This window comes from Dipteris shenzhenensis, chromosome 16 (genome assembly GCF_047967505.1).
Source record: "Dipteris shenzhenensis isolate YYH24624 ecotype China chromosome 16, Dip_SZ_1.0, whole genome shotgun sequence".
NCBI lineage: Eukaryota > Viridiplantae > Streptophyta > Polypodiopsida > Gleicheniales > Dipteridaceae > Dipteris > Dipteris shenzhenensis.
The window spans coordinates 8,951,356-8,974,130 of record NC_141611.1 but is presented as its reverse complement, the minus strand read 5'-3'; the positions used below and the strand labels follow the sequence as shown (position 1 = coordinate 8,974,130).

At 39.9% G+C, this 22,775-nt stretch overlaps 1 pseudogene; it reads right to left on the bottom strand.

Annotated features, from left to right (window-relative positions):
- The window catches only part of LOC147892511 (pentatricopeptide repeat-containing protein At5g27110-like), a 48,154-nt pseudogene extending 25,697 nt beyond the window's left edge, over positions 1-22,457 (bottom strand).
- Positions 22,458-22,775: the final 318 nt, after the last annotated feature.

The following is a 22,775-nucleotide window of genomic DNA, read 5'->3' as shown; positions in this document are numbered from 1 at the left end:
GCTCAGTTAGTATGCCACCTTAGTTAGTTGAGTTTGGTTTTGAGACCCACATATAGGGTTCTTCTATTTCTTTGTACTAGAGTTCTTTTGGCTTTCACAACTAAGAAGAGGAAAACTGTTTTCAGCCTCCACCTTTGTGTGTATTCCCCCATTTGTGATTGTGAGAAAGCCGCAAGTGAGACTCCTTCCCTCTCTCCCACTATCATCACATGGTATCAGAGCCTTGTTCATGGTAAGGAGCTCAAGAAAGCAAGCCAAGTTCGTGGTGTCTTGGTAAGAGGACCAGTGTTGCTTTCCTATTTCGAGTTTGGGAGTAAATCTCTACAGGTGCACAGCCAGAAGTGCAGGAGTGCACAGTTTCAGATTGAGACGCCCTTCGCGGTGTGGCGAGAGCGCAGTATATGCTGCAGGAGTGGGCAAAGCCCTTAGTGACTTCATTTTTCTGATTTGAGGCCGTTTCGGGGCCCCCGTTTTGAAGGCAGAAGTTCTTCGCAGGCACTCAGAAAAAGGCCCTGTTTTTTGCTGTGCGACCACTGCGCGGCTAGTCGGTGGAAAGGTGCCGCAGAAATTGCATCGTATGCCTGTGTGCAGAGATATTGGGAGTTGCAGATTCATGCCTGTTGCCTGTTGATGCAAAATCGTCACTAGGAAGTGACTGTGTGGTGAAATACCACTTTCGTCAGTTTTGCAGATCTGCCCGTGTGAGGCAAAAGCTGTGTTTTTTGCAGTGACAGAATATTTTGCAGTGTTCTGTAATGGCATCTGATTCTCTTTCACAAATTGTCACTGAAAAGCTTGACAAGAACAACTTCCAGGCATGGAAGTTTAGAATGACGAATTTCTTGATGGGAAAAGGCTATTGGGAATTCATTACAGGAAATGAAGAAGAACCTGTTCTTCCTAATGTTCCCAGTCAACAGGAAATGCAGGCATTCAAAGGATGGCATGAGAGAGCCAGGAAAGTTATGTACTGGCTGTCTATCAGTATTTCGGACTCCATGATTGTGCATATTCAGGATGCAAATACGCCAAAGGAGGCATGGGATACTTTGGCAAAAATGTATAGCACAAATACACAAGCCAGGAAAATGCAACTCAAACAGGAGTTGCACAATGTGCAGAGAGAAAATTTGAGCATAAATGACTACCACATGAAAGTGAAGAAAATTGCAGATGCACTTGCTTCCATTGGGTCACCAGTGGATGATGATGATTTGGTTTCTGTGACCTTGAATGGTCTAGGAAAGGATTATGCACAGTTCCGGACATCCATTGCCGTCTGTGAAAACTTTCCTGATTTTGAGGAGTTGATTGCTCTTCTAATTTCTGAAGAGCAGAGAAATGGGGGTGCATCTTCTTCAGCAGGAACTTCAAAAGAAACTGTCTTCTACTCAAATGCTGGCAGAGGTAGAGGCAGAGGTAGAGGAGGCCGATCTGCAGGCCATGGTAGAAATCAGAATATGCAGCAAACGCAAGAAAACCAGTCCTATGCAGGAGGACATGGTAACTCTAGAGGCAGGGGGAGCCAAAGAGGCCGTGGTGGATGGCAGAGAAGCCAAAATGCAAACAGCAATGTTGAATGCTACTATTGTGGCAATATGGGTCATATGGCTAAAGACTGCTATAAAAAGCAGAATGACATTATGAGTGGAAAATTGCAGCAAGGCAATTATGCATCCTCTAGTAGACAGGGCGATGACAGAAATGAGCATTTGTTTATGGTGCAGCATATGACAAATTCTGTAACAAGTGCAGAAGAAAGCAATGATGAGTGGTATGTTGATTCGGGTGCGTCAAACCACATGACAGGTCACGCTGAATGGATGCAGGATGCAAGAAAAATGGAAAAACCAGGATTTGTGGAGACTGGTGATGATACTGCACATCCTATTGTGCAGATTGGCAAAATTCCTTTGTCTATGAAGGATGGGAAAAAGAAATACTTGTCTGATGTATTTCATGTCCCGAACATCACCAAGAACCTGGTTTCTGTTGGTCAAATGGTTGAGGAGGGCTTGCAGGTTAGATTTAATCCTCATGGATGCTTTGTTGAGGATATGAAAAATAACGGTCGCTTGATAGCAAAAGGAAAGAAGAAGGGCAGGATGTTTACGTTGGATGCAGACATGCCTGAATTGAGTGCAGCAATGTTTGCACATGGGACCGGTGTAGTTGCAGATATTGATATCTGGCACAAACGCATTGGTCATGTTAATATACAGCGAGTAAAATCAATGCAAGCCCAAAATATTGTTGCAGGATTGCCTAAATTCAAGGTTGCAGAAATGCACAAGGTTTGTGAAGCCTACCAATTTGGGAAACAGGCAAGGAAACCTTTTCCTAGGCATGTTCAAGAGAGTAAAAAGCCATTGGAATTAATCCACTCTGATGTGTGGACTACAAAAGCTGCATCTATTGGAGGCTGTCACTATTTTGTCACATTTATTGATGACTTCAGCAGAAAATTGTGGGTGTATTTTATGAAAAAGAAAAGTGAAGTGTTTGGGCACTTCAAAGCTTTCAAAGCTATGGTTGAAAAAGAAACAGGCCTGCAAATAAAATGCCTAAGGTCAGATGGAGGGGGAGAGTACCTCTCAAATGAGTTTGCAAGGTTCTTGCAGGAGCATGGTATAAAGCAGCAATATTCATGCAGTCATACCCCACAGCAAAATGGAATTGCAGAAAGAAAAAACAGGCATATTGGAGTATCTCGGGCTATGCTAAATGAAAAAGATCTACCAGATTATTATTGGGCTGAAGCAGTTGCTACAGCAGTCTATATAATGAACAGGACTCCCACTGCAGCAATACATGGCATGACGCCAGAGGAGATGTATACTGGTAGGAAACCAGATATTTCTCATTTGAAGATTTTTGGTTGCATTGCTTATGTCCATGTGCCAGATGAGTTGAGGTCCAAGTTGGATCCAAAAGCTGAGAAGTGCGTCTTTATTGGTTATTCTTTGCAGCAGAAAGGGTATAGATGCTATAACCCTTCTACACGTAAGTTCACAGTGAGTAGAGATGTTGTTTTTGATGAGATGAGCAGCTGGTATAAACCAATAAATGTGATGATTGATGTAGATGCACAAAATGGTAATGCTGCACAGAAGGCATAGCAGCAATCACAAAATATTAGTGGACCTGGAGTGTCCTCTACCAGTGGTTCACATACTTCACCATGGACAGGCAGATTGAGATCAGGAGAATCCCCTCAAAGCAATGCAGATAGTGGTACGCAAGTATCACGAAAAGGAAAAGAGAAGGTAGATCAGCCCATGTTTGATGTGAATGCAGGTCTCTCTTATGTGGATGGTGAATCCAGTGGCTCAGAACAGAGCATTGATGATGAGTTGGGTATTCCTTCTGTTGTTACACCTGGAGTAAGGAAGATCAGGGATGTTTTGAGAGCACCTGGAAGTGAGCCTATTTTGCGCAGGTCTACCAGGGTTAGGTATCCTGTGGATAGGCTGAAATATGATGGATTTACAGCCATTCACTATGCCTATATGGTCAAAGTGATACAGGAACCAGAACCCACTTCTTTTGAGCAAGCTATGGGAAATGAAAAATGGGAGAAAGCCATGGATGAAGAAATGGATGCCTTGGATGCTAATGCTACATGGGAATTGGTGCCTTTGCCTAAAGGCAAGAATGCAATTGGTTGTAAGTGGGTTTATAAGATCAAGCACAATGCAGATGGTTCTGTGAATAGATACAAGGCAAGATTAGTTGTCAAGGGGTATGCACAGACATATGGCATTGATTATGAAGAAAGTTTCAGCCCGGTTGCAAGGATGGCAACCGTAAGAGCAGCCATTGCTATGGCTGCATCAAAGGGATGGTCTTTACATCAGATGGATGTAAAGAATGCCTTCTTGCATGGTGATTTGCAAGAAGAGGTCTTTATGGAGCAGCCAGCAGGTTATGTTCATGCTACTCATCCTGAGTTTGTTTGCAGGTTGAAGAAAGCCTTGTATGGCTTGAAGCAAGCACCTAGAGCATGGTCTGACAAGATAGGACAGTATCTTGTCACTATTGGCTTTCAGATTTCCAAGGCAGATTTCTCACTCTATGTGAGAAAAACAGAGAAAGGGATTATGCTACTGGTCATTTATGTTGATGATTTGATCATCACAGGTGATAGTGATGAAGATATCCTTCATGTGAAAATGCTATTGAGGCAGAAGTTTGAGATGAAGGATTTGGGAGAGCTGCGTTATTTCTTGGGCATTGAGGTGATTAGATCACCAAGTGGGATACAGCTCTTACAGAGGCAGTATGGATTGGACATGCTGTCCAAATATGGGATGACAGGCTGTAAGCCTATTTCAGTTCCTTTGGAGCAGAATGTGAAGCTGAGCACAGATGCAGGTGAGCTTCTAGAAGACCCTACTATGTACAGACGCATAGTAGGAAGTTTGATTTACATGACTATTACCAGGCCAGATTTGAGCTATGCTGTTGGGTTGGTAAGTCAGTTTATGCAGGCTCCAAGGAAACCGCATTTGGATGCGGCTAGACGCATACTCAGGTATGTGAAGTCCACATTGCTGTTGGACTATTTTATGAGGCTGGGGTTCAGATACAGTTGCATGGATACACTGATGCTGATTGGGCTGGTAGTATTTCTGATAGACGATCTACCAGTGGATATGTGTTCTCTTTTGGGAGTGCTGCAGTCACTTGGAGCAGCAAGAAACAGCCTACAGTTGCCTTGTCGAGCACAGAGGCTGAGTACAGGGGTGCAGCAATGGCTGCATGTGAGGTAGCTTGGTTGCATAAGCTACTCTATGATATGCACCAGTCTACAGATGGGCCGGTTGTCATTTATTGTGACAACATGAGCAGTATACACTTGGCAAAGAACCCAATCTTTCATGCTAGAACAAAGCACATTGAGGTGCATTATCACTATGTGCGGGAGAAGGTTTTACTAGGTCTTATTGATCTAGTTTATGTCAGCACAGAGGATCAGGCAGCTGACATATTCACGAAAGCATTGGGCGCAGAGAAGCTGCGCAAGTTCAGAGACCTGCTTGGTGTGCAGGATTTGGGATTGAGCTCGAGGGGGAGTGTTGAGATATCGACGAGCTCCACTCGAGATATGCCAGGGTGACCGTTGGGTACTTATGTCACCGACTTGTTAGCTGGAGATGCGGTTGGTACACTGCCCATGAATAATAGCTGGATGACAGCTATCCTTATCTACACTAGTTCGTGGCTCAGTTAGTATGCCACCTTAGTTAGTTGAGTTTGGTTTTGAGACCCACATATAGGGTTCTTCTATTTCTTTGTACTAGAGTTCTTTTGGCTTTCACAACTAAGAAGAGGAAAACTGTTTTCAGCCTCCACCTTTGTGTGTATTCCCCCATTTGTGATTGTGAGAAAGCCGCAAGTGAGACTCCTTCCCTCTCTCCCACTATCATCACAATTCCACCATAGTGCTGCATTGTCAACAAGATGGTTAACAACACATTTAATTTTGTCTTTTTTAGGAAACCTTTCACCCTAGAAATAATCATCATGCTGACTAATCCTTGCTAAAACAAAATTTGCATCTTTCTTCCCATCATATTTTTGAAAAGTAAAAGATTTCCCACTAATTTTATTTTCCTTCTTTTCCCTCAATGCAGATTTAATAGCTCTACAAATCACTTCCTCAGAATCGGATCCTGAAGTACTCTCATCTCTCGCATGTCTCTTTCTTTTCTTGTTTTTAGATCTCTCAAGCACTTTTTCTAATTTCTCTCATTGATCTCTCTCTTGCAAAAGTTGAAGGTGAAATGCATTAATTTGCTCTTGAATTGTAGGAGATGGTGGAAGATCCTATGCCATTTTGTGAAAGCAAATAAACTCTCTTACACTCGATAAAACAAAAATTTACTCAATTATGTACTTATCTCTTATGCGTCCGCCACCCAAGTTGAGAGCGTCCACTAGTGTTGCTGATCATCTTTGCCAAGATTCGCAATACCAATTTTACGATGCTATCAATATGTGAGAGAACCTTCTTGATGTTTAGTGACAAGATCTTTATGCCTTCTAGATGTTTTTGAATATGACGTTGTCGGAATAGAAGAGCCTCCAAAAAACAGCTTGAAGAAAGCTATCTGTACGCTCGAGATATGAGGGAAATAGCACAAAGATAAAAAGGGTTAAAGAGGGCTAGGGGCTTGATAAGTTGTTGAGGGCTTTGATAGCTTATCAAACAAGCTCTCATCCTCTTATCACAAAGTAACTACACTTATCATCTTCTTCCATGATATGTGAGCTTTTCTCCCTTGATAAGTGTTTTTGAACCTGCTTGTTTGCTCCACCATAGCTCAAACAGATTGGGGGAATGCATTCGGAGGGTTTGAAAACCCTATAACCAGCTTTGGAGACCAATTCATTGCCGAATTTTTTTCGGGCTAAATCCCCTTCCACTTGCATGGCTGTCCACGACAAGAATCGTTACTTGCAGCGAATTTTGCCCACAAGCCATTTCTACTTATTTGGAGAGGCTTGGAGGGAGGCTTTGAAAGGCTTATGTAATGGAACAAGAGATAGAGGAGAATGATTGCAAAGCAAGAGATCTAGAGGCGGCTCATTGCGCAGTGTTTGTAACAAAGACGAGAGTCTCTCTGTTTTCCTTTCAAACGAAGAAGACTTTAATCAAAATCATAAGGCCCCTTGAAAATTTGACTCATATTTACCACTCTCCAAGTATATTTGGAGCTCCCTTTTTGAAATCTGAGTCGATGGCTCCTTCAGCTCTCTTCCCAATAATTCTTTGGAGAAGTACCTCTCAATCTCAGGGCCTCATGGAGTGTAGCAAGAGCTCTGATACCACTGAAACATGAATAACAATTCTAACACATACAATAGCACCAAAAATTGAATATGCACGAAAACTCGTGAAAAGACAAGAGGAAATCACTGGGTACAATCTCCCCCCTTGAGGTGTGTGGCTCGTGATCGCACACCAAGAGTATTTATAATATTTCAATAAGAGCATGAGCCATTGATACAAAGTCACATATTGATCTCTTGAACATTCCTTTTCCATACTTTTCTCTTGAGCATCTGTTTACCTTACTTTTCTCTTTGTCACTCCTTTTCTTAGGTACTCATCCAAAATTACATGTCAAAAGTGGAACGCTTTTAAACACTCTCCCTTATCAAAATGTAATGACTCTTGGCCATTTAATACATTACAAGGCGCTTAGCATAAAACCATGGCATTTAGCCTTTATTCCCTTAAGCATGTTTACTCCCATCCGTCCATGTCATTTCTTGTGCTCAACAAACCAAGTCAAATACTTAGCGCAATGATATACATCAAATAATTAGCCAATCATGCTAATTAATGGCCTTTACAAATGACTACCCATTAACGTGAGTATTTCTAAATGGCATCACCCATGATACTTATTAATGGTACATGTTTAGTTAGGCATCCTTGACTAAACCAAAGTATTAAATAGAAACCCTGCCATGTCTGGTGTGATCTTATAAACACTTTACATCATTTCAAACAAGAGCTTTGAGAAATACTTTCTCGTAACACTATGTACAATTCATGTTCACTTGTAAAAAGTATTTTCTCAATTTTGAAAAATTTGCAAAATTTGAGGCTATAAATTTAGATTAAAACCATGCAATTTCTCAAGAAATGTTTTTAAAAAGTTGAAACACTTTGTTTAGAAAAATTTATCCATAAAAATTGATAATGTGAACACTAGGAAGGTGATTGTAGGATGCATGTGTTTTCAATGTGTACAAACCATGTCCTATAACAAGCAAAGACAAGATTGAGAGAAGATGGTTTGAAGTCCTATGCCCAATGGATGAAGGCATCTATTGTGCAAAGCTTGAGGGCAGATCTTGCCCAGCTAGAAGACGCTAGATGTTTGGCAAAAAAGCAATGCCAATGGCAAGCAAAAGAATAAGAACTAGGAGGAGCATCTGAAGGTGGAGGAAAGACATTGCAAAATGACCAAAAGCGGCTTATAGGCACAAGAAATGGCTAACAAGAAACTAAAGAAGAGGGATGAGGCATGGTAGGCAGATGATATTTTTGCACATATGAGTCATATTGCTAACCAAAGCATGCAAGGAAGGAATGGAAAACTTGATAGATGGAATTCGAGACTCTGATGAGGGCGGTCCTATGGGGAGGCCAAACAATCCTGGAAGATCAACTACTTCCATTGTAAGAGCCAAGCATACACAAACCCTTGGAGCTATTCTTGCATTGTAATCCAAAAATAATAGTGTGCTTGTAGAAGGTAATTGAAGACATTGAAGGCCAAAAGCCACACCTTAACGTTGATTACAACAATAGAGGTATTGCTCCCTTTGTATAACATTTTAATTAAATGCAGTTTGAGCACATGCTTCCCAACAGGTAAATGAATTCCATCAAAGTAGATCTCAGACAAAAAGCATGGCCACACTTGCAAGCACTAGAACCACAAAAAATGGGACAAGGAAGATCACCATAGAGAGGTGGCAAGGGCTAAGTGAGATTATCTCACTTGTTCCCCAATTTGGATGCTATGAATATCTCTTCAAGCTACTCCATGGTTTTGCACTCAACCCTCATCGCTCCAACCATTGACCTTAGTGGCAAGAGCTATAAGATTTGTTTAGGTTAGGATTACCTCTACGTACTACTCAATTATGAAGTAGTTTGTATAATAACATGAGCTTCTCTTGGTTCTCTCTAAATTGTGTTGCTAGGAAGCTGCAAAATCCTGGAGAATGTGAGTTGCCTTCTCCATTGCCTAATGTGCCAACATTGCCCCTCCATTCCCTAGGAAATAGTGTAGCTAATGTTTGCTGACATCTAAAGTGTGAATCCAATGGGAATAGTCACTACTAATTTTCACTCCCCACCATCTCTGTCGTCGCATGACTAGCATGCCCATCTACTATCAACAAGTGTTTGTTTTAAAAAAAATACTTTTGAAGTTCTCCCTTGATTTATAAACCTTTTATGGAATATTCTAAGAAGAACATGCATTTAAAGTGCTCTCTTGACTCATGAAGCCTTTCAATACTTTATGAAACAATCTAAGAAGAATATCCACTGAGTCTTTACAATATTTACACATGCCAATTTGCTCCACCAAGTGGACAACTAGATCTAGTTGAATATTGACAATGCTTGTTGCAAAGGCTATCTCAATCAAACATACTACTTCCATGGCCTAACTTGCATTGGCTTGATCAATGACTTTGCAATCTCCTTTGACAAGATCTAACTACAACTTTGTGAAGTCATATAGAAATGCAACAACCCATACAGAGCTAGGGACAAAGCTGTAAGAAGAGGGGCCACGGATGACAAACCTAGAGAAGAAGGAACGATGGAAGAAGGTGAGGGAGGCACCGATGAGGATGTAAAGGGGGTAAAGGTTGGTGGCAAAAGAGAGGAGGTGGAGGTAAAAGGGAGGGAGAGGAGGAGGAGGAGGGGGTTGGTGGGAGCTAAAACAAGTGATGGAGAAGCCATAGCCATGGGAGCTCAAAACTGTGTAAGAAAAATGGAAGGAGGATACCAAGGGGGTTGGAGGAAGAAAGAAAGAAGATAAGGGGCTAAAACGAGAGCTTGATTTCACATGAAGGCCGGGGACGAAGACTATTTTGAGACTATGGCTTTGGCTATGGAGATTGCAAGCTTGCAAGAGCTTCATATTTACGAACACACACTAGCCTACTACTTGCTTCTCATCCCCGCACACTTGTTCTTCTTCTTGATTATGAAGTTGAGACAAAAGAAGCTCTCACATGGCCTTTAGCTAGCTCTCTAGCTAGCTAGCTCACTCTCCTGTAGCTTTGTGGGACCTAGATATGATTCACACACATTTGGACAAGCAACGGAGCATGGGGAGGACGGGCTTGGGATGGAGGTGGCACACAATAATACACCCATGATAATTTTTTAAACGAGCATGCTGCCCAAGGCACGAGTTTGTTCCTCCATACATTGATTTGGTTGCCTCCACCTCTCTTGCCTGCCCACTACCGCCGCAAAGATAGAGACTCCTATAGTAGAGAACTAGAGTTTCCCAGGGCAAAAAAGCCCAATCCTGATACGAATGCTAACATCACTTAGGATGTTGACATGTATAAGCTCTCATGAGACAAGACTACTGAGTTGGATCTAGCAAATCTACCTAGCTTTACCATACATTTGGAAGAAAAGGACATGCAAAGCTTACAGAAAGGGACAGCTAACGAGGGAATCAGAACGTTGCTAGCAAATTTCAGATCTTCCCCAGACAACTTTTCATTTTTAAAGTAGGATATGAATAGAAGACAAAATGAGAAAGCAGTGTCTTTTGCGGCTCAAACTCTAAAGCACTCGGCCAATGGAGCCCCCATCTAGAATCTTGTGCAGCAGGCCGAGAGAGGGAAGACCATGTGGGAGATGAGAGTCCTATGATAGTGCTATCTAAGGAGGTGGCAAAAGTTTGTTTAAAGCCTCATCGGTCCCAAAGCAAATGGCTTGGGAACACCTCACTCTAAGAGCCAGAAAGGTCTTCAACAAGCCCGCCATGAGCATCTCAATAGAAGCAAGAGTCGGAGATACTAAGAAAGCTCGAATGGATAATGGCGCTCTCAAAGGTAAGCTCCCAACAGTGAAGGTCCATAATGGTATTCTCAATGAAACCACCAAGTGGCTTTGCTCCTATGCGGTTGTTGGTTATATTCATGACCGTCGACCACTAGCTATGTTTTTAGAAGGTTGAGTTAGGAGCTTTTAGTCATGCAAAGGTCTCAACGTCACTAGCATACGTTTCCTTAGAAATGGATATATAGTATTTCTTTTTGAGGATCTAGAGATGGCGAGATAGAGGTGTCTAGAGGGGCACTTGAACTATTACAAGTCAACCCTTTTCTATCCAACTATGGGAACCTTCGTTTAGCCATGACTCACCACCTCCCTCCGAAGCCCAATCTGGGTGGAGTTTCCTAATCTATCACTCTCTCTTTTCTGCAAGTAGTGGCTTTGTATTCACCTCTAGGATAGTTCTTGGGTCTGGAAACTGAAAGGTTCATAAGCCCAAGGGGGAACCCACAAGCCTGTGTTTTGATGGACTTATTCTCAGCTTGTACAAGTTCTTGATGAAGAGGTTCCAACAACGGGAACAAAAGGTAAATCACACGAAAGGGATAATGTTTAGTGGAGGGAAGTAAGTAAAGAGAAGATGGATGATGCGATAGCGGTCTCTGAGGAAAAGATGGATAGCTCAAAGGAGGAAGTGGAATTTGTAGAGAACACACAAGACTTTGAAGCTCAATTAGAACAAGCTGAGCATGCCATATTGGGTAAGGAAGAACCCTTTTTACCTTGATGAAAGGGAGAAAAGCTATACAAGTGGAAAAAAGAAGTCAGCATTCGAGTGCTTCGGGTGATAAATCAAAGGACCCAGGTACCATAGAGAGAGAAAAGAGGAGGATGTTGAGAGGATTTGCACTCTCCTCTCAAGGGAGTCCAATTAACTTTAAGAAGAAATGAAATAAAAGCACTACCCAATGATGCATAGTCAAGACAAATTTTCTTTCCTATGTGTAGATGTTCAAAACCAACAATTTTTAAAAGATGGTTGCGTGATAGAAGACTCAATCTTCATTTATTAGCTCTTTATGAAGTCAAAGTAGGAGGAGTGAAGCTAAGGTGGCAATTTAGCCATATTGATGACAAGAGAGTGTGGGTCTGTACAGAACACAAAGACGGTAGAAGGGGTGCAATGTAGGGTGTTGCTAAGCACTTGGCTCAAGTAGTAGGCAAGGTTCTAACCATCTTTGGTTGCAATGGAGTAGGGATGCACTCCTCTGGAGTGGTAAAATCCTTCAAGACAATACTATTCTTTTGGGAGATTTTAATATGGTCGAATGCAAAAGGGACGGATGGAACATGATAGGTAATGTCATAAGGGGGAGTGAGTTGATTGCTTGGAATAGCCTTAGGGATCAAGCTATCTTGATTGATGCCTCAGAGGACATGTCTTTCACCTGATTAAATAGTCAAATAGGTCATCTCCATAGAAAAGCTCGGTTGGATAGAGCTTATTTCTCTAGAAGGATTTTGGATGACGCACTTTGTCATAAGAGCAATGCTTTAATGCCCCTCCCTTTCTCTGATCATAAACCAGTTTTAATCTCCCTAGAGAAGGGTGAAGGGAGGATTCTTAGATCTTGGTTCAAGGTGAGCCCTTTTTTCTTTTAGTAACCTTATGTACAAAAAAAGATTATAAGGATCTGGCACAAAGCTTTCAGAGCAACTGCTAGTATGTCAGATAAGTAGGTGAGAGCCATAGAGCATACTAGAGACTTATTGAAGGATATCAAATGTAGATCAGACAAAGCTAGACTCATGAGGCACTAGAAGCTAGAAGAACAGATAAAGGGAGATAACTCAATTCAGGAATAGATACAACTTCAGAACATAAGAGACAAATTGAGAGTGGAGGTAGAGATTGAAGCAAGATAAGCCAGAATCTACACAAGAGAGTGGTGGGTAGGTAAAGGAGATAGGGCTAATGAGGATATGTTCAGAAGCCTCTGAAAGAAGCATGCTAAAGAATCTTTAGATGCTCTTCAGAAGGATGGCAAGATTGTGCAAGACCTAGATGAGATTATGGATATAGTCTTGTCCCACTTCCAAAAACTACTAGGTGAGGCAGAGATCCTCTCAACAGAAAAAATCAGAGCCAGAGATCTATGTTGACAGGTCAAAATCAAGAAGGTGGCCACTTTTGATTGGCTTTTCTTAGATAGGGGTCTATTATTAGAAGAATTGAAAGGGGTGGTTGATGCAATGCAATGGCAAGAGGCAAGACTCCAGGTGAGGATGGAATCCTAGTAGAATTCTACCAAGTTCTTTGGGAAATAGTTGGCCCCTATCTAATGAAGATTTGGCACTATGAAGGTGAAAGTCCCAACTTTCAAGCGTAATGCAAACCAAAAGTGAGAGTACCATGTCATGTCTAAGAACACTTGTGGTTGCATTTCAACGTCAGATTGTTGGACAATTCCTAAACTAACGAAGCAACCTTATAGCATAGGCAATGTCCAACCTTGTAGATCACAAATAAATCAGGTTGCCCATTTGCTATCTATAAAGTGTACCATCAAGTTGTGTCATAATAATTGAGCTCCAGGCCTATTGGAAGTTGAACAAATGGGAGATAGAAGTTAGCTCATACAAACTGGAGGAGCAAAAGTTCATTCCAAAAAAATTGAACATATGAAGACTTGGGTTTTTATGAAACCTGCTCAATGGTATTGCTACTTAAGTACTTTGGAATGTCTTGGTAGTGCTTAGGGTACCCAAAGTACCTTGTTGCACAAATTCATCCATAGGAATACAGCAGCTTATACAACACTATCATTTTAACTCTTAAACTCTCCGTCATATTATCATGTCATAAGTTTGCTCAAAGATACATGCCTCAGTAAATATAACACCTTAAGCGAAAAAAGATACAAGATAGAATGGCCTTATTGACAAACATGAGGACTAGAAGAACATGAGCAATCCTAATCAAATTGTTGTATATGGAGCCTGATCTTTTTCAGAGGTTGTGTTTTTGGCTGTGCTTTGGAACCACAGGTGTTTATACCCATTCCATGAAGGGGGGGCAACACCCCCCCTAGTACTATCATCGAGGGGTTCCAAGGGGGGATGGTGACATGCATTAGGCCCACCTTGGTTGGGATTTGGGGGCAACGCTCCCATGCATGAAAATCGGTGCACGATTGGGTCATGATTAGTGTGGTCAAATTTGTAAAAATGAAGAAAAGTGGTGGATATATTTCTTGTATCTTGTATCTTCTCACTTGTTGGATAAGAAAAAAGGAAGACTGGTTGTTTTTGCATGGACATAGCCCACACTATGCGAATCACATATAGCAGTGCCTCTCTATCTCTTCCATTCTGTGCACTTTTTGTATTGTGTATTCTACACATTTTTCTTCCCGCATTGTTGCTCCATTATCATGTTGCTCCTAACATAAATGACAATGAACTAAAAACTAAGTTAGGAGAGCAAGACCTAGGGTTTGATACCATGTGAAAAATTGGTGGATTGTGCTAAGCCTAGTTTGCATACATGAAGAGCAAGATGATCAAGGAGGATCAAAGCACCATGAGAGATACATAAGGTAGGAAATACTTAATGTATTCCAATGGACTTATCAACAATACAAGAAAGGCTTCTTATATAGATAAAGCCTTGAGAATATCAGCCCATGTGGGATCCTATGATCGACATCTCTCCTAGTGGTATCCCTTGCTCTAAATCATCTTCTCATGTAGACCACATTCTTGGGTGGCTACTTTAATTCACACAACACCATACCTTAGCTCATACTATGTGGATATGGCACCATATCTTTCAATAGGCCCACATACAGAATGCACAGTGTGCCTATGGAGAGGTAAGTGTGCCTAATAGTGATGGTGTGGTAGTTGTGAGGCATCAATGTGATGATGTGGTACTTGAGTTGTTAGGATGACATTGTAGATGAGGTGGAGTCATGATGCAGTAATTAGTGTTGTGTGGTAGGTCAATGATGACTTGGTGCATTAAGAGTGATGTGGCAGTCTCACAAAGCTGCTGATGTGGTGGATAGGGTGTGACCTAGTGTGTTGTGGATTGGGTTGCCATTGTGTCAATTACAAAAAACTATGCATGGGTATGCTTAAACATAGGTATACATTGAAGATGGGTCAAAGGAATTTACACAAAAAATTAAATAATTAATTTCCGTATAACATTTTCATAAGTATTTTACATCCTTTGTGTGGTGGGACATGCACAATTTCTTATTTTCAACCATGGATGAGGCATTGCTATCAAAAAACTCTGCATCATCATACTTATACCAAACCTCTATGTGTGTGATGGTCAAAAACTCTTACAAATACCTTTCAATTAGTATGTTCTTTATAATTGCAAAGTTTCATAAGATTTATGCATGGTTTATATGGTGTGACATGTAGACTTTTTCAATTTTGAACATGTATGGTGCATAATTGCCAAAAACATTGTGCACCAGTATGCTTATACCATAGTGTGTGTTACTAATGGTCACAAAACTTTGCAAGGACCTATAACTGAGTAATCATGTTAAACTCTCAAGCATTAATGATAGTTTGATATCATTTGTATGGTGGGACATGCACATCTTCTCATTTCTGAACATGTATAGTGTATAATAGCCAAAGTAGTATGCATCGATATGCTTATATCATAGTTTTACATTGTCGATTATTATTTAAATTCTCATTACATTTAGACATCATTTTTCTCTCATTTTTTTGGTGTGACGTGTACGGGGAGAATGTACGGTGCATAAGAGCCAAGAAATTGTGTATCAATATGCTTATGCCATAGGTGTATGTTGTTGATGGTCATTAAAATTTTCAAATTCCTTTCAATGATTATGGACCAAATACTCACAAATATTCATAATGATATTCACATCATTTTTATGGTGGAACATGCACATCTTCTCATTTTTTAACATGCACAGTGCATAAGTGCCAAAACATTTTGCATCGATATGCTTATAACATAGGTGTATATTACTACTGGTCACCAAACTTTGCAAAGACCTTTAAAATTGTAATGAACTTATAATTTCAAAGTTTTATTAAAATATTACATAATTTTTGTGGTGGGACATGCACATTTTCTCATGTTCAAATGCACGGTGTGTACATGCTAGAAATTGTACATTGGTCACAAAACATTGTAAAGACACTTTAATGAGGAATAAACTTATGGTCACAAAACATTGTAAAGACACTTTAATGAGTAATTAACTTATAATTGAAAATTCCATAAGGATATTACATCATTTGTATAGTGGGACATGCACTTTTTCTCATTTTTGACCATGGATGATGCATTACTATCAAAAAACTGTGCATCAATATGCTTGTACAATATCTCTATGTGTTCAATGCTCAAGCAACTTTGCAAAGAAATTTCAATGAGTATTTCCTTATACTTGAAAATATTTATAATATTCAAACATCATTTTTGTGGTGCGACATGCACATTTTTCCAGTTTTAAGCATGTATGGCACATGAGCCAAAAAATTATTCATCGGTATGCCTATACGATATGTGTATGTTACCAATGGTCATAAAACTTTTCAAAGACCTTTGAATGAGTAAGAGACTTATGTTTATCAAATTTTCATAATTATTGTACATCAATTTTATTTTGGAACATGTACATTTTCTCTTTTTCAAAACATGCATGGTGTGTAGTTGCAAAACATTGTGTATCAATATGATTATACCATAGATTTATATTTCCGATGATCATGAGTCTTTGCAAAGAAATTTAAATGATTAATTCCCTTATGCTTGCAAATTTTCATAAGGATACTTTATCTTTTTTTTGTGGGACATGCAAATTTTCTCATTTTTAAACATGTACGATACATTACAATCGAAAGACTATGTATTGGTATGCTTATAGAATACCCCTATGTTTTTAATGAGATCAAGAAACTATGTAGAGGCATTTAAATGATGTAAGTGCCAAAGAATTATGCATCGGTACATTTTTCGTAGGTGTATATTGCCAATTGTCATGAAACTTTGCAAAGATGTCTAAATTCGTAAGTTCCTTATACTAAAAAATATTCACATATTCTCATCCACATGTATGGTGAGACATCCACATATTCTCATTTCATATGTATGGCGAGACATCCACATATTCTCATTTCTAAGATACAAAGTGCATAATTTCCCCAAAATTATGCATTGGAATGCTCATACCATAGATGTATATTACTAATGGTCATGAAAATTATGCTTATACCATAGATGTATACTTCCAGTGGTCACCAAAATTTTTTATACCTTTCAACAAGACATTTATACTCACAAGGATTTATACCATTGTACTTCATTTCTATGGTGAGACATACATATTTTCTCATATTGGAGAACGCATTGCATGCAATTGCTAATAAATTTGAAATCCTCATGCTTATACCATATATGTATGGTATGGTATGGTAATGAAAGCTTTCAAATATTTTTTTATTATTAATTCCCTTATACTAGAAAAACTTTAAAGGATCTCACATCATTCGTATGGTGATACACATTTCCTCATTTTTTATCACGGATGATGCATTACTATAAAGAAACAATGCATTGGTATGCTTATATTGTACCTCTATGTATCCAATGGTCATGAAATTTTATAAGACCTTATAATGCTTAATATTACTGATGTATCATCATTTGTATCATGGGACATGCACATTTTCTCGTTCCAAATATCAGCGAATATCCATGTTTTATAGTTGCAAAAATTGTGCATGGGTATGCTTTTACCATACCTCTGTGTGTTGGTCACAAAACTTTGAAAATACTTCTAGACAAGTAATTACCATATAATCTAAAATATTCATAATGATATAACATCATATCTATGGTGGGATATGCACATCTTCTCATTTTTAAACATGCATAGTGTGTAATTGCCAAAAAGTTGTGCATTGGTATGCTTATACCATAAATGTATATTGCCGATGGTCATGAAACTTTTCAAAGACCTTTCAATGAGTAATAAAGTCATAATTGAACATTTTTATAATTTTTTATACCATTTGTGTGATGGGATATGCATTTTCGTTCTTGAACATGCATACTATGTCATTGCCAAGAGTTGTGCATCGATATGCCTATACGATTGGTGTATGTTGCCAACGGCCAATTTTACCAAATGTTCAATGAAAGTAGGTCCCTTATACTTGAAAATTGTGATAAATGTATTACATCATTTGTGTTGTGAGACATGCACATTTTCTGATTTCAACCATGGACGATGCATCACTTTCAAAAGACTATGCATCAGTATGCTTATACCATACTTCTATGTGTCTTATGGTCAAGAAACTTTGTAAAGACCTTTAAATGAGTATATATTCTATAATTTCTAGCATTTACAAGATTAGGAAATCATTTTATGGTGTGACATGTACTTTTTTTTCAAATTTTGAGCATGTATGGCATGTAAATGCCAAAAATTGTGCTCGATGTGCTTATTCCATGGGTGTATGTTGCCAATGGTCACACAACTTTTCAAAGACATTTTGATGAGTAAGTACCTTATACTCAAAATAATTCTAATAATCAGCATCGTTTTTATGGTGGGACATGCACATATTCTCATTTTCAAACATGTACTATGTGTAGTTAACTGTTTTCCAAAAAATTGTGCAATTGTGCATGGGTATGCATATACGATAGGCGTAGATTGTTAATGGTCATAAAACTTTGCAAATACTTGTAAATGAGTAAGGTCCTTATGATTTCAAATATTCATAGTGATGACACATCATTTCTATGGTCGAACATGCATATTTTCTCATTTTCAAACATCCACGCTATGTAGTTACACAAAAAATTGTGTGTTGGTATGCTTATACCATACCTCTATGTTACAGATGGTCACTTTTGATGAGTACTAAGGACCTTACACGTGCAAAGCTTCATAATGACAAAAAATCATTTGTATGGAGGAACATGCACATCTTCTCATTTTTGAACATGAACAATGAGTACGTGCAACAAAATTGTGCACTATTATGCTTATAACATAGGTTTATATTGCCAATGGTCACAAAACTTCCATGGAGGGATGTACATTTCCAAATATGCACAATGCTCAAGTGCCCAAAAATTGCATTAGTTGCTTATACCATTGGTGTACATTGTCAATGGTTATAAAACTTTGCAAAGACATTTCAATAATTAAGGACCTTCCTTATACTTACAAGTTCCATAAGGAATGTACATCATTTGTGTGGTGGGAACGTACATCATTTGTGTGGTGGGACACAAATTAAGGACCTTATACTTACAAGTTTCCACTAGGAACGTACATCAGACATTCCTTATGGAAACTTTACATTTGTGTGGTGGGACACAAATTAAGAACCTTATACTTACAAGTTTCCACTAGGAACGTACATCATACATTCCTTATGGAAACTTTACACCACACAAATGATGTACATTCCAAAGTTTCCATAAGGAATGTACATCATTTGTGTGGTGGGACATGCACATTTTCTCATTTTGGGCATGCACGATGTGTAGTTGCCAAAAAATTGTGCATCGGTATGCCTATACCATAGGTGTATGCATCGATGGTTATGAAACTTTCCAAAGACGTTAAATTAGTAAGGCCCTTATACTTACAAAATTTCATAAGGATCATACATGATTTGTTTGATGGGACATGCACATTTCCTCATTTTCAACCATGGATGATGTATCATTTTAAAGAAATTGCACATTTGGTATGCTCTTACAATAACTCTGTGTCCAATTGTAGAAACCTTGCAAATACCTTTTAATGAGTATAGAATTTATACTTGCAAAGTTTTAGAAGATTTGGACTTCACTTGTATGGTGTGACATGGACCATTTTCCAAATTTGAGCATGCACAAAGTGCATTGGTATGCTTATACCATTAGTGCACGTTATCAATGGTCACAAAAATTTGCAAAGACATCTCACAAAGATTCTTAGTAATTGTACATCATTTGTGTGGTGGGACATGCACATCTTTAGAACATGCACAGTGCATAATTATCAAAAAATTGTGCATCAATACACTCACACGATAGGTTTATATTGTAACCGAAATACTAGAACTAGCTCAGAGAACACTTTGTCCCCTTTAAATACTAGAACTACCTCAAAGAAGACTTTGTCCACAAGGGAATTCAATATGGTGGGCACGAATCTGTAATAAGACAAAATGGAAACACAACAATCAACAAAATCCTGAAAACTCTCAAACTACACTTTGCAGAAATCAATGTCTTTTGCGGTCTACTAGAGTGAGGAGAAAAAGGAGACTGGATTTCTGGAAATTCACAACCTTGTTCACTAAGCATACATGATACCAACTCACGTTCATCCTTTCATTGTCCCAGTCTTGTGTCCGCCTCACCTATGTTGCTGTCATGCTAGCATCAACATTTCAAGTAAGAGGAATAAATGCTACTATAGTTAAAATATGATTACCAATAGTCCCCACAAGAACACTTTCCATTCAAAGCGGTTAAGATCTCTTACAAAAAAAGTTCGCTTCTCTACTTTGGATATAAGTGCTGTAGCCGAATGACGGTCTCTGCAACCCGAAGGTTTTTCCCCCTTAGAGGAGTTAATCAGGGACTAGTGATAGCCAACTTCTCACTGTGCCCACATGACTCGAACTCCTTTAGATTATCAGATATTTCCTGGGACAGCCAATGCAAATCTGGTACATATCCTTCTCCCCTTAATTTGAAAGCAAAACCTTCTAGCTTTGCATGCATATAATTGCTTTGGGAATGTCTTGTATCCCCTACCAAAAATGAATTGTTCTTTTAATCTCATTGACTCAACCTACTCAGTGTCCTCCTATATGTGAGCATCTGCATAGATGTTAGACATCAAGATATAAGCTGCAGCATCCTTTTTATCCAATTCCACTGCATGTTCAAAGGCCCACCTTCCAAGCTCCACATTCCCCCACTTCCGACAAGAACCCAACACAGTACGCCACAGCACAAGAGTAGGATTGAATGGCATCTTCTTTATCATCAATACTGCCTTGTCTAACTGCCCTGCACGGCCAAGTAGATCAACCATAACATGGTAGTGCTCAATAGTTGGAGTGATGCCATAGTCCTTGCTGAGGGCCTCAAAGTACTTCTGGCCCTTATCCACTAGACCTGTGTGACTGCATACAATAAGAATGCTAAGGAATAAGACCCCATCTGGTTTTATTTCATCTGCTCTCATTCTGTCAAGCATAAGAAAGACCTTTTCACTCTCCCCTAGCTGGGCATACCCTGCAACAATAGCATTCCAGGAGACTGAATCTCGAACTGGAAGTTTGTCAAACACTTCCTGTGCGTTTGCAAGCAAGCCACACTTGGCATACATATCAACCAAGGCATTACCAACAAAATAATTTATTTCCAACAACCTCTTTCTTGCAATCTCAGCATGTATTTCTCGGCCCTTGTCTATGGCTGCTACGCTGCCACAAGCTCTCAAGCTGCAAACAAATGTGACCGCATTAGGAGAGACGCCCTCGAATTGCATCTGTTCGAAACAGTTCAGTGCATCCTGACCAAGGTCATGTTCAGCATACCCTGCGATAAGTGCAGTCCACGAGACTGCATCTCGAATTGGAAGTTTGTCGAACACTTCCTGTGCTATTGCAAGCGAGCCACATTTGGCATACATATCAACCAAGATGTTACCAACAAAAGGATCTCTTTCCAACAACCCCTTTCTCGCAATCTCAGCATGTATTCCTTGGCCCTTGTCTATGGCTCCTATGCTGCCACAGGCTTTCAAGCTGCAAACAAATGTAACCGCATCAGGAGAGACACCCTCCAATTGCATCTGTTCGAAGGAGTTCAATGCGTCCTGACCAAGGTCATGTTCAGCATACCCTGCGATAAGTGCAGTCCAAGAGACTGCATCTCGAACTGGAAGTTTGTCGAACACTTCCTGTGCTTTTGGAAGCAAGCCACATTTGGCATACATATCAACCAAGGCGCTACCAACAAAGGGATTTCTTTCTAACAACCCCTGTCTCGCAATCTGAGCATGTATTTCTCTCCCTCTTTCTGTATCTTTCAGGCTGGCACAAGCCTTGAGTAAGGCCACGAACGTATACCCACTAGGATGTACACAATCCTCCTCCATTTTCTGGTGCAGTATGAAAGCATGCTCTAACTCCCCACATTCAATATAACCTGTGATGAGAGAAGTCCAGGAATACTCATTCCGATCAATCAACCTATCAAAAACCTGCTGGGCATCACACATGCTTCCAGCTTCCACCAACATTGGTACGAGGTAGTTCCCGAGTGCCTTATGAGCTTCCAACCTATTTTTGCGCAAGTAGGCATGCAAGCGCAGGGCATACGCTAGATTTTTGTGTTTTCTGCACTTGCGTAAGATGCATATCAAGTTTTCAACCGAAGGCCGATGGGGCATGAGTTCCAAAGAACAGAGTGCCTCCTCTAAGCTAAGCTCTGGGAGTTGTGCTATGGGGCTATGCATGGTCTTGTTTGCAATCTCCATTTTTTGGAGCGTGCCTTTAACCCAACTTGGATTGTACCAGCCATCTATCCATAGCGACTCCGTGGGGAGTTTCTGCTTGAAATCTGGGGCTCTTGGGTGTGTCTGACAGCAGACGCGTCAGAATTCAATCTACAGCTAAAAGGATTTAGTTCCTCTCGTCGTACACGTACTTTGCTGTTTATTGTCAACCACAGAGGAATACTCGTGCCATAAGCTCTCAGTATTTGATCTATCTGCTTTTGCAGAAGCTTGTATGGTACAGGCTGGGTATCGACAAAGTGAAACGCAGACAGACAACATAGAACTGCGAAATTGATTGCAAGAGAAGAGAGTGGAAATGAAAGAGATGGAAGAGGGTGATGTAATTGAGATTATTAAGTAATTGGGAAGTAATGGAATAGAGTACACTAATTGAGCTACTTGAAGAGCTAATTACTGGCTTTTCAATTGTTTTGAGTGCCGGTTTTTCTCTCTGGTTTTTTTGTGTGAGCCCGCTCATGGAGAACTCTTGTGGTTTTTTTGTGTGAGCCCACTTGACAGCTCATGGAGAACTCTTGCCCCCCACCTTCTGTATTCGACGCCACCTCAAATGTGGACTCCTTGCTCCATAACTAACCCAAGAGTAGAGAAAATACCAAGCCCCT